We start from the raw sequence: 15,379 nt of genomic DNA, 5'->3' as shown, positions 1-15,379 counted from the left end.
ATTTTTTCTCCCTGATTTTTTTCTCCCCAAAACTCAATATATGGAGGTGGAGTTGGAGTCGGAGAGGCAACAGGGGGGCCCTGGCCTTCATCTTTGGCAGGTATTTTTCATATTTTCTGAAAAGTGTCTCCATGAAGTTTCAGGTCATTCCGAGAACGTTTGCTCCTACACATAAATAACACCATGGTAATTCTGCTGAAAACAGCGTCAGTACGGGTTAGTTCCATTCAAATCATGCAAGTTAGAGTCCAAAACAAGGGCAAAAGTGTTTGGAAAAGTAGATACGACGGAGACGTATCAACTCCCCCAAGCTTAAACCTTTGCTTGTCCTCAAGCAATTCAGTTGACAAATTGAAAGTGATAAAGAAAAACTTTTACAAACTCTGTTTTCTCTTGTTGTTGTAAATATGTAGAGCCAGCATTCATGTTTTCAGCAAAGATTATAACTAACCACATTTGCAATAACGAATAGGTCTCAAGTTTACTCATATCAATATCATAATCAACTAGCGAGCCATAATAATAAAACTCGGATGACAACACTTTCTCAAAACAATCATAATATGATATAACAAGGTGGTATCTCGCTAGCCCTTTCTGAGACCGCAAAACATAAATGCAGAGCACCTTTAAAGACCAAGGACTGACTAGACATTGTAATTCATGGTAAAAGATATCCAGTCAAGTCATACTCAATGTAAACTAACAGTAATGAATGCAAATGACAGCGGTGCTCTCCAACTGGTGCTTTTTAATAAGAGGATGATGACTCAGCATAAAAGTAAATAGATAGGCCCTTTGTAGAGGGAAGCAGGGATTTGTAGAGGTGCCAGATCTCGGTTTTGAAACAGAGGTGAATAATATTTTGAGCGGTATACTTTCATTGTCAACATAACAACCAATAGATGTCGATATCTTCCATGCTACATGCATTATAGGAGGTTCCCAAACAGAATGGTAAAGTTTATACTCCCCCTTCCACCACAAGCATCAATCCATGGCTTACTCGAAACAACAAGTGCCTCCAACTAACAAGAGTCCCAGGGGAGTTTTTTTTGCAATTATTTTGATTTAGTTTGCATAGAGCATGGGACTGGGCATCCTAGTGACCAGCCATTTATCTCGTGAGTGAGGAGCGGAGTCCACTCCTCTTGAGAATAACCCGCCTAACATGAAAGATACAGACAGCCCTAGTTGATACATGAGCAATTCGAGCATACAAAACAAGATATTTATTTGAAGGTTTAGAGTTTGGAACATACAAATTTACTTGGAACGGCAGGTAGATACCGTATATAGGTAGGTATAGTGGACTCATGTGGAATAACTTTGGGGTTTAAGGAGTTTGGATGCACAAGCAGTATTCCCGCTTAGTACAGGTGAAGGCTAGCAAAAGACTGGGAAGCGGCCAGCTAGAGAGCGATAACAGTCATGAACATGCATTAAAATTAATCAACACCGAATGCAAGCATGAGTAGGATATAATCCACCATGAACATAAATATCGTGAAGGCCATGTTGATTTTGTTTCAACTACATGCGTAAACATGTGCCAAGTCAAGTCACTTAAATCATTCAAAGGAGGATACCACCCTATCATACCACATCATAACCATTTTAATAGCATGTTGGCACGCAAGGTAAACCATTATAACTCATAGCTAATCAAGCATGGCACAAGAAACTATGATCTCTAGTTGTCATCGCAAACATGTTTATTCATAATAGGCTGAATCAGGAACGATGAACTAATCATATTTACAAAAACAAAAGAGGTCGAGTTCATACGAGCTTTTCTTGTCTTAGCCAGTTGATATGTCTCCAACGTATCTATAATTTTTGATTGCTCCATGCTATATTATCTACTGTTTTGGACTATATTGGGATTTATTTTCCACTTTTATATTATTTTTGGGACTAACCTATTAACCGGAGGCCCAGCCCAGAATTGATGTTTTTTGCCTATTTCAGTATTTCGGAGAAACATAATATCAAACGGAGTCCAAACGGAATAAAACCTTCGGGAACGTGATTTTCTCACCGAACATGATCCAGGAGACTTGGACCCTACTCCAAGGAGTCAAAGAGGTGGTCACGAGGGTGGGGGCGCGCCCACCCCCCTAGGGCGCGCCCCCTGCCTCATGGGCCCCTCGGTGCTCCACCGACGTACTCCTTCCTCTTATATATACCTACGTACCCCCAAACGATCAGAACAGGAGCCAAAAACCTAATTCCACCACCGCAACTTTCTATATCCATGAGATCCCATCTTGGGGCCTGTTCCGGAGCTCCGCCGGAGAGGGCCGTCATCACGGAGGGCTTCTACATCATCATAGCCTTTCTGATGAAGTGTGAGTAGTTTACGTCAGACCTTCGGGTCCATAGTTAGTAGCTAGATGGCTTCTTCTCTCTTTTTGGATCTCAATACAAAGTTCTCCCCCTCTCTTGTGGAGATCTATTCGATGTAATCTTCTTTTTGCGGTGTGTTTGTTGAGACCGATGAATTGTGGGTTTATGTCAAGTCTATTTATGAATAATATTTGAATCTTCTCTGAATTCTTTTATGCATGATTGGTTATCTTTGCAAGTCTCTTCGAATTATCCGTTTGGTTTGGCCAACTAGATTGGTAGTTCTTGCCATGGGAGAAGTGCTTAGCTTTGGGTTCGATCTTGCGGTGTCCTTTCCCAGTGACAGAAGGGGCAGCAAGGCACGTATTGCATCGTTGCCATCAAGGATAACAAAATGGAGTTTATTTCATATTGCATGAATTTATCTCTCTACATCATGTCATCTTGCTTAAAGCGTTACTCTATTTTTAACTTAATACTCTAGATGCATGTTGGATAGCGGTCGATGAGTGGAGTAATAGTAGTAGATGTAGAATCGTTTCGGTCTACTTGTCACGGACGTGATGCCTATATACATGATCATGCCTAGATATTCTCATAACTATGCTCAATTCTGTCAATTGCTCAACAGTAATTTGTTCACCCACCGTAGAATACTTATGCTCTTGAGAGAAGCCACTAGTGAAACCTATGGCCCCCGGGTCTATTCTCATCATATTAATCTCCATCACTTTAATCTTGCTTTGCTTTTTTTACTTTGCCTTTTACTTTTCACTTTGCATCTCTATACCAAAAATACCAAAAATATTATATCTATCAGATCTCACTCTCGTAAGTGACCGTGAAGGGATTGACAACCCCTAATCGCGTTGGTTGCGAGTGGCTATAGTTTTGTGCAGGTACAAGGGAATTGAGCGTGGCCTCCTACTAGATTGATACCTTGGTTCTCAAAAACTGAGGGAAATACTTACGCTACTCTACTGCATCATCCCTTCCTCTTCGGGGAAATCCAACGCAAGCTCAAGAGCTAGCAAGAAGGATTTCTGGCGCCGTTGCCAGGGAGTCTACGCAAAAAGTCAACATACCAAGTACCCATCACAATCCCTATCTCTCGCATTACATTATTTGCCATTTGCCTCTCGTTTTCCTCTCCCCCACTTCACCCTTGCCGTTTTATTCGCCCTCCCCTTCTCCTTCTCCTCCTCCTTTCTTCATTTGCCTTTTTCTCGCTTGCCTTTTGTTTGCTCGTGTGTTGGATTGCTTGTCTGTCGCGATGGCTCAACCGAGATTTGGTGATCTTCACCTTAAAAGGTTAGAGGAGATTGAAAACAACATTAGGAAGTTTATGGTTTTGCAATTTGAGCATAATAATTTCTTTAGAAACGAGCTTAAGGAACAAAAAAGTTTTATGAGTTATATGAATAAAGAGCTTGATGATATGTCTAAAGAATTTGATGGTATAAGATCCCAAATTGCTCGTCTAGAAAAGATGACTGCTGAAATTTCGGATATGCAAGCCACCTTAGTCAATAAGATGGCCGCTAAACCAAATTCCTATGAAAATCAAGATGAAGATCTAAAAGTTATTGATGTGTCTCCTATTAAATCTTTGTTTTTCAATATGAATCTTGATGAAACTGAATATGACCTTCCTTTACCTAGAAGGCGTTCTAAAAATTCGGAGTATTTAGATCTTTATGATGAAATTGATGAAAGTGGGATTGAAAGAAATAAAAATCTAGATATTGCTAAACCCACTATATTGGATTTCAAGGAATTTAATTATTAAAGTTGCTCTTTAATTGATTGTATTTCCTTGTTGCAATCCGTGCTAAATTCTCCACATGCTTATAGTCAAAAGAAAGCCTTCACCAAACATATTGTTGATGCCTTGATGCAATCTTATGAAGAAAAACTTGAGTTGAAAGTTTCTATCCCTAGAAAACTCTATGATGAGTGGGAACCAACTATTAAAATTAAAATTAAAGATCATGAGTTTTATGCTTTGTGTGATTTGGGTGCTAGTGTCTCTACTATTTCCAAGACTTTGTGTGATTTGCTAGATTTCCGTAATTTTGATGATTGCTCTCTAAACTTGCATCTTGCGGATTCTACTATTAAGAAACCTATGGGAAGGATTAATGATGTTCTTATTGTTGCAAATAGTAATTATGTGCCCGTAGATTTCATTGTTCTTGATATAGATTGCAATCCTTCTTGCCCTATTATTCTTGGTAGACCTTTCCTTAGAACGGTTGGTGCGATTATTGATATGAAGGAAGGGAATATTAGATTTCAATTTCCATTAAAAAAATGGCATGGAACACTTTCCAAGAAAGAAAATAAAATTGCCATATGAAACTATCATGAGAGCCACTTATGGATTGCCTACCAAAGATGGCAATACCTAGATCTATCCTCGCTTTTATGCCTAGCTAGGGGCGTTAAACGATAGCGCTTGTTGGGAGGCAACCCAATTTTATTTTTATTCCTTGCTTTTAGCTCCTGTTTAGTAATAAATAATTTATTTAGCCTCTGTTTTGGTTGTGTTTTTGTGTGTTTAATTAGTGTTTGTGCCAAGTAGAACCGTTGGGAAGACTTGGGGAAAGTCTTGTTGAACTTGCTGTAAAAAACAGAAACTTTAGCGCTCACGAGAACTGCTGTCATTTTTATTTTAAGAGTGATATTTAGTTAATTATTTTTGAAGATGATTAATATATAAATTTCTCACGTCCAGCAATTTATTTTATAATTTTTGGGGTTCCAGATCTTGCGCTAGATACAGATTACTACAGACTGTTCTGTTTTTGATAGATTCTGTTTTTCGTGTGTTGTTTGCTTATTTTGATGAATCTATGGTTAGTAAAATAGTTTGTAATCCATAGAGAAGTTGGAATACAGTAGGATTAACACCAATATAAATAAATAATGAGTTCATTACAGTACCTTGAAGTGGTTTTTTGTTTTCTTGCGCTAACGGAGCTCACGAGTTTTCTACTTTAAGTTTTGTGTTGTGAAGTTTTCAAGTTTTGGGTGAATTCTTGTGATGGATTATGGAACAAGGAGTGACAAGAGCCTGAGCTTGGGGATGCCCATGGAACCCCCAAGATAATCCAAGGACACCAAAAAGTCAAAGCTTGGGGATGCCCCGGAAGGCATCCCCTCTTTCGTCCACTTCCATCGGTAATTTACTTGGAGCTATATTTTTATTCACCAACATGATATGTGTTTTGCTTGGAGCGTCTTGTATTATTTTTGTCTTTGTGTTTTAGTGTGCCACAATCATCCTTGCTGTACACACCTTTTGAGAGCACCATACATGAATTAGAATTTGATAGAATACTCTATGTGCTTCACTTATATCTTTTGAGCTATGTAGTTTTGCTCTATGTGCTTCACTTATATCTTTTGAGCGCTATAATTTTGCTCTATGTGCTTCACTTAGATCTTTTAGAGCATGGTGATGGATTTGTTTTAAAGAAACTATTGATCTCTCATGCTTCACTTAAATTATTTTGAGAGTCTTAATAGCATGGTAATTTGCTTAATAATAACATGCTTGGTATTCAAGATTTGTGAAACTTTCTTTTGAGTGTGTTGAATACTAACAAAAGTTGGATGCTTGATAATTGTTTTGAGATATGGAGGTAGTAATATCAAAGTCATGCTAGTAGAGTAATTGTGAATTTGAGAAGTGCTTGAGTTAAAGTTTGCAAGTCCCGTAGCATGCACGTATGGTAAATGTTATGCAACAAATTTGAAACATGAGGTGTTATTTGATTGTCCTCCTTATGAGTGGCGGTCGGGGACGAGCGATGGTCCTTTCCTACCAATCTATCCCCCTAGGAGCATGCGCGTAATACTTTGGTTTTTGATGGCTTGTAGATTTTTGCAATAAGTATATGAGTTCTTTATGACTAATGTTGAGTCCATGGATTATACGCACTCTCACCCTTCCATCATTGCTAGCCTCTACGGTACCGTGCATTTCCCTTTCTCACATCGAGAGTTGGTGCAAAATTCGCCGGTGCATCCAAACCCCATGATATGATACGCTCTTTCACACATAAACCTCCTTATATCTTCCTCAAAACAGCCACCATACCTACCTATTATGGCATTTCCATAGCCATTCTGAGATATATTGCCATGCAACTTTCCACCATCCAGTTTATCATGGCACATTCATCATTGTCTTATTGCTTAGCATGATCATGTAGTTGACATAGTATTTGTGGCAAAGCCACCGTTCATAATTTTTTCATACTTGTCACTCTTGATTCATTGCATATCCCGGTACACCGCCGGAGGCATCCATATAGAGTCATACTTTGTTCTAGTATCGAGTTGTAATCATTGAGTTGTAAATAAATAGAAGTGTGATGATCATCATTCAATAGAGCATTGTCCCCCCCCCCCAAAAAAAGAGAAAGGCCAAAGAAAAAAAAGAAGGCCAAAAAAAAGGGGCAATGCTACTATTCCTTTTTTCCACACTTGTGCTTCAAAGTAGCACCATGTTCTTCATATAGAGAGTCTCTTGAGTTATCACTTTCGTATACTAGTGGGAATTTTCATTATAGAACTTGGCTTGTATATTCCAACAATGGGCCTCCTCAAGTGCCCTAGGTCTTCGTGAGCAAGCAAGTTGGATGCACACCCACTTAGTTTCTTTTGTTGAGCTTTCATACATTTATAGCTCTAGTGCATCCGTTGCATGGCAATCCCTACTCCTTGCATTAACATCAATCTATGGGCATCTCCATAGCCCATTGATTAGCCTCGTTGATGTGAGACTTTCTCCTTTTTGTCTTCTGCACATAACCCCCATCATTATATTCTATTCCACCCATAGTGCTATATCCATGGCTCACGCTCATGTATTGCGTGAAAGTTTATGAGTTTGAAATTATTAAGGTATGAAACAATTGCTTGGCTTGTCATCGGGGTTGTGCATGATGAGAGCATTCTTGTGTGACGAAAACGGAGCATGACTAAACTATATGATTTTGTAGGGATGAACTTTCTTTTGCCATATTACTTTAAGAAAACATAATTGCTTTGTTGGTTTGCTTGAAGTATTATTATTCTCTATGTCAATATGAACTTTTGTCTTAAATCTTCCTAATCTGAATATTCATACCACAATTAAGAAGATTTCCATTGAAATTATGCCAAGTAGCACCCCGCATCAAAAATTCTCTTTTTATCATTTACCTACTCGAGGACGAGCAGGAATTAAGCTTGGGGATGCCTGATACGTATCCAACGTATCTATAATTTTTTATTGCTCCATGTTATATTATCTACAGTCTTGGACTATATTGGGCTTTATTTTCCACTTTTATATTATTTTTGGGACTAACCTATTAACCGGAGGCCCAACCCAGAATTGTTTTTTTTTGCCTATTTCAGTATTTCGGAGAAACAGAATATCAAACGGAGTCCAAACGGAATAAAACCTTCGAGAACGTGATTTTCTCACCGAACGTGATCCAGCAGACTTGGACCCTACTCCAAGGAGTCAAAGAGGCGGTCACGAGGGTGGGGGCGCGCCCACCCCCCTAGGGTGTGCCCCCTGCCTCATGGGCCCCTCGGTGCTCCACCGACGTACTCCTTCCTCCTATATATACCTACGTACCCCCAAACGATCAGAACAGGAGCCAAAAACCTAATTCCACCGCCGCAACTTTCTGTATCCACGAGATCCCATCTTGGGGCCTGTTCCGGAGCTCCGCCGGAGAGGGCCGTCATCACGGAGGGCTTCTACATCATCATAGCCTCTCCGATGAAGTGTGAGTAGTTTACCTCAGACCTTCGGGTCCATAGTTAGTAGCTAGATGGCTTCTTCTCTCTTTTTGGATCTCAATACAAAGTTCTCCCCCTCTCTTGTGGAGATCTATTCGATGTAATCTTTGTTGAGACCGATGAATTGTGGGTTTATGATCAAGTCTATCTATGAATAATATTTGAATCTTCTCTGAATTATTTTATGCATGATTGGTTATCTTTGCAAGTCTCTTCGAACTATCCGTTTGGTTTGGCCAACTAGATTGGTAGTTCTTGCCATGGGAGAAGTGCTTAGCTTTGGGTTCGATCTTGTGGTGTCCTTTCCCAGTGACAGAAGGGGCAACAAGGCACGTATTGCATCGTTGCCATCGAGGATAACAATATGGGGTTTATTTCATATTGCATGAATTTATCTCTCTACATCATGTCATCTTGCTTAAAGCGTTACTCTGTTTTTAACTTAATACTCTAGATGCATGCTGGATAGCGGTCGATGAGTGGAGTAATAGTAGTAGATGCAGAATCGTTTCGGTCTACTTGTCACAGACGTGATGCCTATATACATGATCATGCCTAGATATTCTCATAACTATGCTCAATTCTTTCAATTGCTCAACAGTAATTTGTTCACCCACCGTAGAATACTTATGCTCTTGAGAGAAGCCACTAGTGAAACCTATGGCCCCTGCGTCTATTCTCATCATATTAATCTCCATCACTTTAATCTTGCTTTGCTTTTTTACTTTTCCTTTTACTTTTCACTTTGCATCTCTATACCAAAAGTACCAAAAATATTATATCTATCAGATCTCACTCTCGTAAGTGACCGTGAAGGGATTGACAACCCCTAATCGTGTTGGTTGCGAGTGGCTATCGTTTTGTGCAGGTACAAGGGACTTGAGTGTGGCCTCCTAGTGGATTGATACCTTGGTTCTCAAAAACTGAGGGAAATACTTACGCTACTCTGCTGCATCATCCCTTCCTCTTCGGGGAAATCCAATGCAAGCTCAAGAGGTAGCACCAGTCCATCATATATCATCATAATTGCCTTTCACTTGCACGACCGAATAGTGTGAATAATAATAGTGCACATGCATTGGACTAAGCTGGAATCTGCAAGCATTCAATAAATAGGAGAAGACAAGGCAATATGGGCTCTTTTGTCAGATCAACAATAATGCATATAAGAGCCAATTCAACAATTTAATCATGGTCTTCTCCTATCGACCCCCAAAGAAAAGAAAAGAAATAAAACTATTTACACAGGAAAGCTCCCAACAAGAAAAAGAAGAACAGGAAATATTTTTGGGTTTTCTTTTTAATTACTACTACAAGCATGGAAAGTAAACTAATTAAAAGCTACAACTAATTTTTTTTGGTTTTTCTTAAGGTTTATTAAACACACAAGAAGAAAGCATAAAAAGGAAAGTAAACTAGCATGGATGATACAATGAAAAAGTATGAGCACGGACATCTAGCAATAAGTGTGTGAGCATAAAAGTAATGTCGGTGAGAAATACGTACTCCCCCAAGCTTAGGCTTTTGGCCTAAGTTGGTCTATGGCCATGGCTGGCCTGGCGGATATCCATAATAATAGTTGGGGTCGTACTGTGGTGCAGACGAGGAAGACTCCGATTGCCACTGGCTGACAATCATCTCTGGATCCCACTGGTAATTAGACTGTCGTGAAGGATCAAATTGTGGTTCCGACTCTGGCTCCTCGGCTGGTGCAGGGTTCCGGTAGGCGTGGATAGCCGTCAACAGAACAAGGTACGTGCCTACAGTCAAATCAAACAAAGAAGGAGCAGGCAAGGTAATAGTCTCAGGATGATGTTTATTAAAGAACAATTGATATTTAAGCTCTCCTTCCCTATTCTTAACAATAAAATCATGTGCTACCATACTTTTATAATCTAAATAAACACGAGGCAGCACCTTTTCTTCCTTCTCATAATGCCTAATAGGTATGTTAAAATGTGCAGCTAGGCGTGTAGCATAGATGCCTCCAAAGATGGGGCCCTTGGTACGGTTCAGACTTAACCGTTTGGCAATAATGCCACCCATACTAAAAGAGTTATCACCATATAAACCATGGTGCAAAATAATAATATCAGGGATACTCAGGTTTTCACAGTTTTCGCGACCAATTAAGCAATGACTAGCAAATAATGCAAAATAACGTAAAACAGGAAAGTGTATGCTAGTGATTCGTGCATCGAAAACCTTCCTTGTTTCCCCTACAGTGATAGTGTCAATAAATCCCTCCACATCATCACGATGTGGTTCTTCTGTATTTCCCTCAAAAGGGACTAAAAAAATCCAACAGAAATCATAAAGTGACACCTCCTTATGCTCATCATATAAACAAAACTCCACCGTAGGTGGTGAGCTCCTAGAATGGAAATGAAAGTTTTGCACAAAGATATTTGTGAGTAAGAGATACGGATCGCATTGGTCGTGGAGGAAAGCAGTAAGGCCTGCAGTCTGAGCCAATTCATGAAAATCTTCATAAATCCCGGCTGCTCTTAAGAAATCCTCGGAAGGCCATTCACACGCCCGAACCTCTGCGGTGCGAGGCAGATTATACTTAGGCTTTGGTGCCTTTTCCTTCGAGCTTTGGCTCGATGAGCCCCTCAAAAGTCTCCTCATCATTTTCTGAAAAATTCTGAATTTTTTTTAGTAACTTCTAAATAAAAGTAAACCAAACTCAATAGTATTGATAGTAACTACTCCTACAAGTGCCTAGGGCCTATAGCATGCATCAAAACTACTTGGAACCATATAAATTTGACATGCAAGCTCAAGAACAGGGTCACCTAAGCAGCAAAAAATTGCAATGAATAAAGCATTAGAACAAAAACTAATTGGACCAATGGGGGAGTCACATACCAAGGAACAATCTCCCCAAGCAGTTTTGTGAGAGGTGCTTTGAGCAAGGAGATCGAAAATGGCAGCAAAACGAGCTTGGACTCGGGTTTGAGCTGGTTATTCGTGTTTGGGGGGAAGAAGGAGTGTATGGGTGAAAGGATAAGTGGAGGAGGGCCACCGTGGGCCCACGAGGCAAGGGGCGCGCCCTAGAGGGGTGGGCGCGCCCTCCACCCTCGTGGGCAGGTGGTTGGCCCCCTGGTATGTTCTCAGTTCCATAAATCCTCAAATATTCTAGAAAAAAATCATATTTAAATTTCAGGGCATTTGGAGAACTTTTATTTTCGAGGTATTTTTATATTGCACGGATAATCAGATAACAGATAGAAAAATATTTATTTTTATTTTATTTAAAATAAATAACAGAAAGTAAAAGTGGGGTACAGAAGGTTGTGCCTTCTAGTTTCATCCATCTCATGATCATCAAAAGGAATCCACTAACAAGGTTGATCAAGTCTTGTTAACGAACTCATTCCGAATAACATGGAACCGGAGAAATTTCGAATAACACTATGTTACCTCAACGGGGATATGCACATCCCCAATAACAAGAATATCATATTTCTTGTTGACAGTAGGAAGAGGAAATTCAAAACCTCCAAATATAATCGATGGAATTTTTCCAATAGAGTTGATACTATGAACTTGAGGTTGTTTCCTCGGAAAGTGTACCATGTGCTCATTACCATTAACATGAAAAGTGACATTGCCTTTAGTGCAATCAATAACAGCCCCTGCAGTATTCAAAAAGGGTCTTCCAAGAGTAATAGACATACTATCGTCCTCGGGAATATCAAGAATAACAAAGTTCGTTAAAATAGTAACATTTGCAACTACAACAGGCACATCCTCACAAATACCGACAGGTATAGCAGTTGATTTATCATCCATTTGCAAAGATATTTCAGTAGGTGTCAACTTATTCAAATCAAGTCTACGATATAAAGAGAGAGGCATAACACTAACACCGGCTCCAAGATCACATAAGACAGTTTTAACATAGTTTCTTTTAATAGAGCATGGTATAGTGGGTACTCCTGGATCTCCAAGTTTCTTTGGTATTCCACCCTTAAAAGTATAATTAGCAAGCATGGTGGAAATTTCAGCTTCCAGTATCTTTCTTTTATTTGTAATAATATCTTTCATGTACTTAGCATAAGGATTGGTTTTAAGCATATCAGTTAATTGCATACGCAAAAAGATGGGTCTAATCATTTCAGCAAAGCGCTCAAAATCCTCATCATCCTTTTTCTTGGATGGTTTGGGAGGAAAGGGCATGGGTTTCTGAACCCAAGGCTCTCTTTCTTTACCATGTTTCTTAGCAACAAAGTCTTTCTTATCATAACGTTGATTCTTTGATTGTGGGTTATCAAGATCAACAGCAGGTTCAATTTCTATGTCATTATCATTACTAGGTTGAGCATCATCATGAACATTATTATTAGCATTATCACTAGTTTCAGGTTCATTACCAGATTTAGTTTCAGCATCAGAAATAGAAATCTCATTTGGATTCTCAGGTGTTTCAACAATAGGATCACTAGAAGCATGCAAAGTCCTATCATTTTTCTTTTTCTTCTTTTTAGAAGAACTAGGTGCATCTAAATTATTTCTCTGAGAATCTTGCTCAATTCTCTTAGGATGGCCTTCAGGATACAAAGGTTCCTGAGTCATTCTACCACCTCTAGTCATAACTCTAACGGCATTATCATTATTCTTATTATTCAATTCATTGAGCAAATCATTTTGAGCTTTAAGTACTTGTTCTACTTGAGTGGTAACCATAGAAGCATGTTTACTAATAAGTTTAAGTTCACCTTTGACATTAGCCATATAATCACCCAAGTGTCCAAGCATATTTGAATTGTATTTTAATTGTCTACCAAAATAAGCATTAAAATCTTCTTGCTTAGCCATAAATTTATCAAACTCATCTAAGCATGGGCTAGCAATTTTAGTAAATGGGATTACAGCCTTATAATATCTATAGAGAGAATTTACCTTTACTACCTGTGTCGGGTTATCAAGACCATGAGTTTCTTCGATAGGTAAAGGATTTGGATTATATGTTTCTTCAACATGTGGTAAATTAAGACCATGTATTTCTTCAATAGGAGGTAAATTCTTAACATCTTCAGCTTTAATACCTTTTTCTTTCATAGATTTCTTTGCCTCTTGCATATCTTCAGGACTAAGAAATAGAATACCCCTCTTCTTCGGAGTTGGTTTAGGAATAGGCTCAGGAATTGGCTCCGGAGGTGTCCAATTATTTTCATTTGTCAACATATTATTCAATAGAATTTCAGCTTCATCCGATGTTCTTTCCCTGAAAACAGAAGCAGCACAACTATCCAGGTAATCTCTGGAGGCATCGTTTAGTCCATTATAAAAGATATCAAGTATTTCATTTTTCTTAAGAGGATGATCAGGCAAAGCAAATTGGAGAAGCCTCCCCCAAGCTTGTGGGAGACTCTCTTCTTCAATTTGCACAAAATTATATATATCCCTTAAAGCAGCTTGTTTCTTATGAGCAGGGAAATATTTAGCAGAGAAGTAATAAATCACATCCTGGGGACTACGCACACAACCAGGATCAAGAGAATTAAACCATATCTTAGCATCACCCTTCAATGAGAACGGAAATATTTTAAGGATATAAAAGTAGCGAGTTCTCTCATTTTTAGTAAATAGGGTAGCTATATCATTTAATTTAGTAAGATGTGCTACAACAGTTTCAAATTCATGACCATGAAAAGGATCATATTCAACAAAAGTAATTATATCAGGATCAACAGAGAATTCATAATCCTTATCAGTAACAAAGATAGGTGAAGTAGCAAAAGCAGGGTCAGGTTTCATTCTAGCATTTAGAGATTGCTTACTCCATTTAGCTAATAATTTTTTAAGTTCAGTTCTATTTCTACAAGCTAAAATGGCTAAAGAAGCATCTTGATCAAAAACATAACCCTTAGGAATGGCAAGTGGTTCTTCATCATCACTTTCATCAGTATGATCAGATTCAATATTTTCTATCTCTCTAGCCCTAGCAAGTTGTTCATCAAGAAAAGCACTAAGTGGCATAGTAGTATTAGGCGTATAGGTAGTTTCATCATAAGTATCATGCATAGCAGAAGTGGCATCATCAATAACATGCGACATATCAGAACGAATAGCAGAAGCAGGTGTAGGTGTCGCAAGCTTACTCAAAACAGAAGGTGAATCAAGTGCAGAGCTAGATGGCAGTTCCTTACCTCCCCTCGTAGTTGAGGGATAGATCTTGGTTTTTGGATCTCTCAAGTTCTTCATAATGATAAGCAGATATATATATCCCAAGTGACTCAAAGAATAGAGCTATGCTCCCCGGCAACGGCGCCAGAAAATAGTATTGATAACCCACAAGTATAGGGGATCGCAACAGTTTTCGAGGGTAGAGTATTCAACCCAAATTTATTGATTTGACACAAGGGGAGCCAAAGAATATTCTCAAGTATTAGCAGCTGAGTTGTAAATTCAAACACACCTGGAAACATAATATCTGCAGCAAAGTGTTTAGTAGCAAAGTAATATGATAGTGGTGATAAAGGTAGCAAAAGGTAACATTAGTAAAAGCAATGTTTTTGGTATTTTGTAGTGATGATAACAATAGCAACGAAAAAGTAAATAAGCGAAGAACAATATATGGAAAGCTCATAGGCAATGGATCGGTGATGGAGAATTATGCCAGATGCGGTTCACATGTAACAGTCATAACCTAGGGTGACACAGAACTAGCTCCAGTTCATCGATATAATGTAGGCGTTTATTCCGAACATAGTCATACGTGCTTATGGAAAAGAACTTGCATGGCATCTTTTGTCCTACCCTCCCGTGGTAGCGGGGTCCTTATGGAAACTAAGGGATATTAAGGCCTCCTTTCAATAGAGAACCGGAACAAAGCATTAACACATAATGAATACATGAACTCCTCAAACTACGGTCATCACCGGTAAGTATCCCGATTATTGTCACTTCGGGGTTAACGGATCATAACACATAATAGGTGACTATAGACTTACAAGATAGGATCAAGAATACTCATATATTGATGAAAACATAATAGGTTCAGATCTGAAATCATGGCACTCAGGCCCTAGTGACAAGCATTAAGCATAGCAAAGTCATAGCAACATCAATCTCAGAACATGGTGGACACTAGGGATCAAACCCTAATAAAACTAACTCGATTACATGATAGATCCCATCCAACCCATCACCGTCCAGCAAGCCTACGATGGAATTACTCACGCACGGTGGTGAGAATCATGAAATTGGTGATGGA

Source organism: Triticum urartu, chromosome 2 (genome assembly GCF_003073215.2).
Source record: "Triticum urartu cultivar G1812 chromosome 2, Tu2.1, whole genome shotgun sequence".
In the NCBI taxonomy this organism is placed as follows: domain Eukaryota; kingdom Viridiplantae; phylum Streptophyta; class Magnoliopsida; order Poales; family Poaceae; genus Triticum; species Triticum urartu.
The sequence above is the reverse complement of the archived record's forward strand: the minus strand, read 5'-3'. Positions refer to the sequence as shown.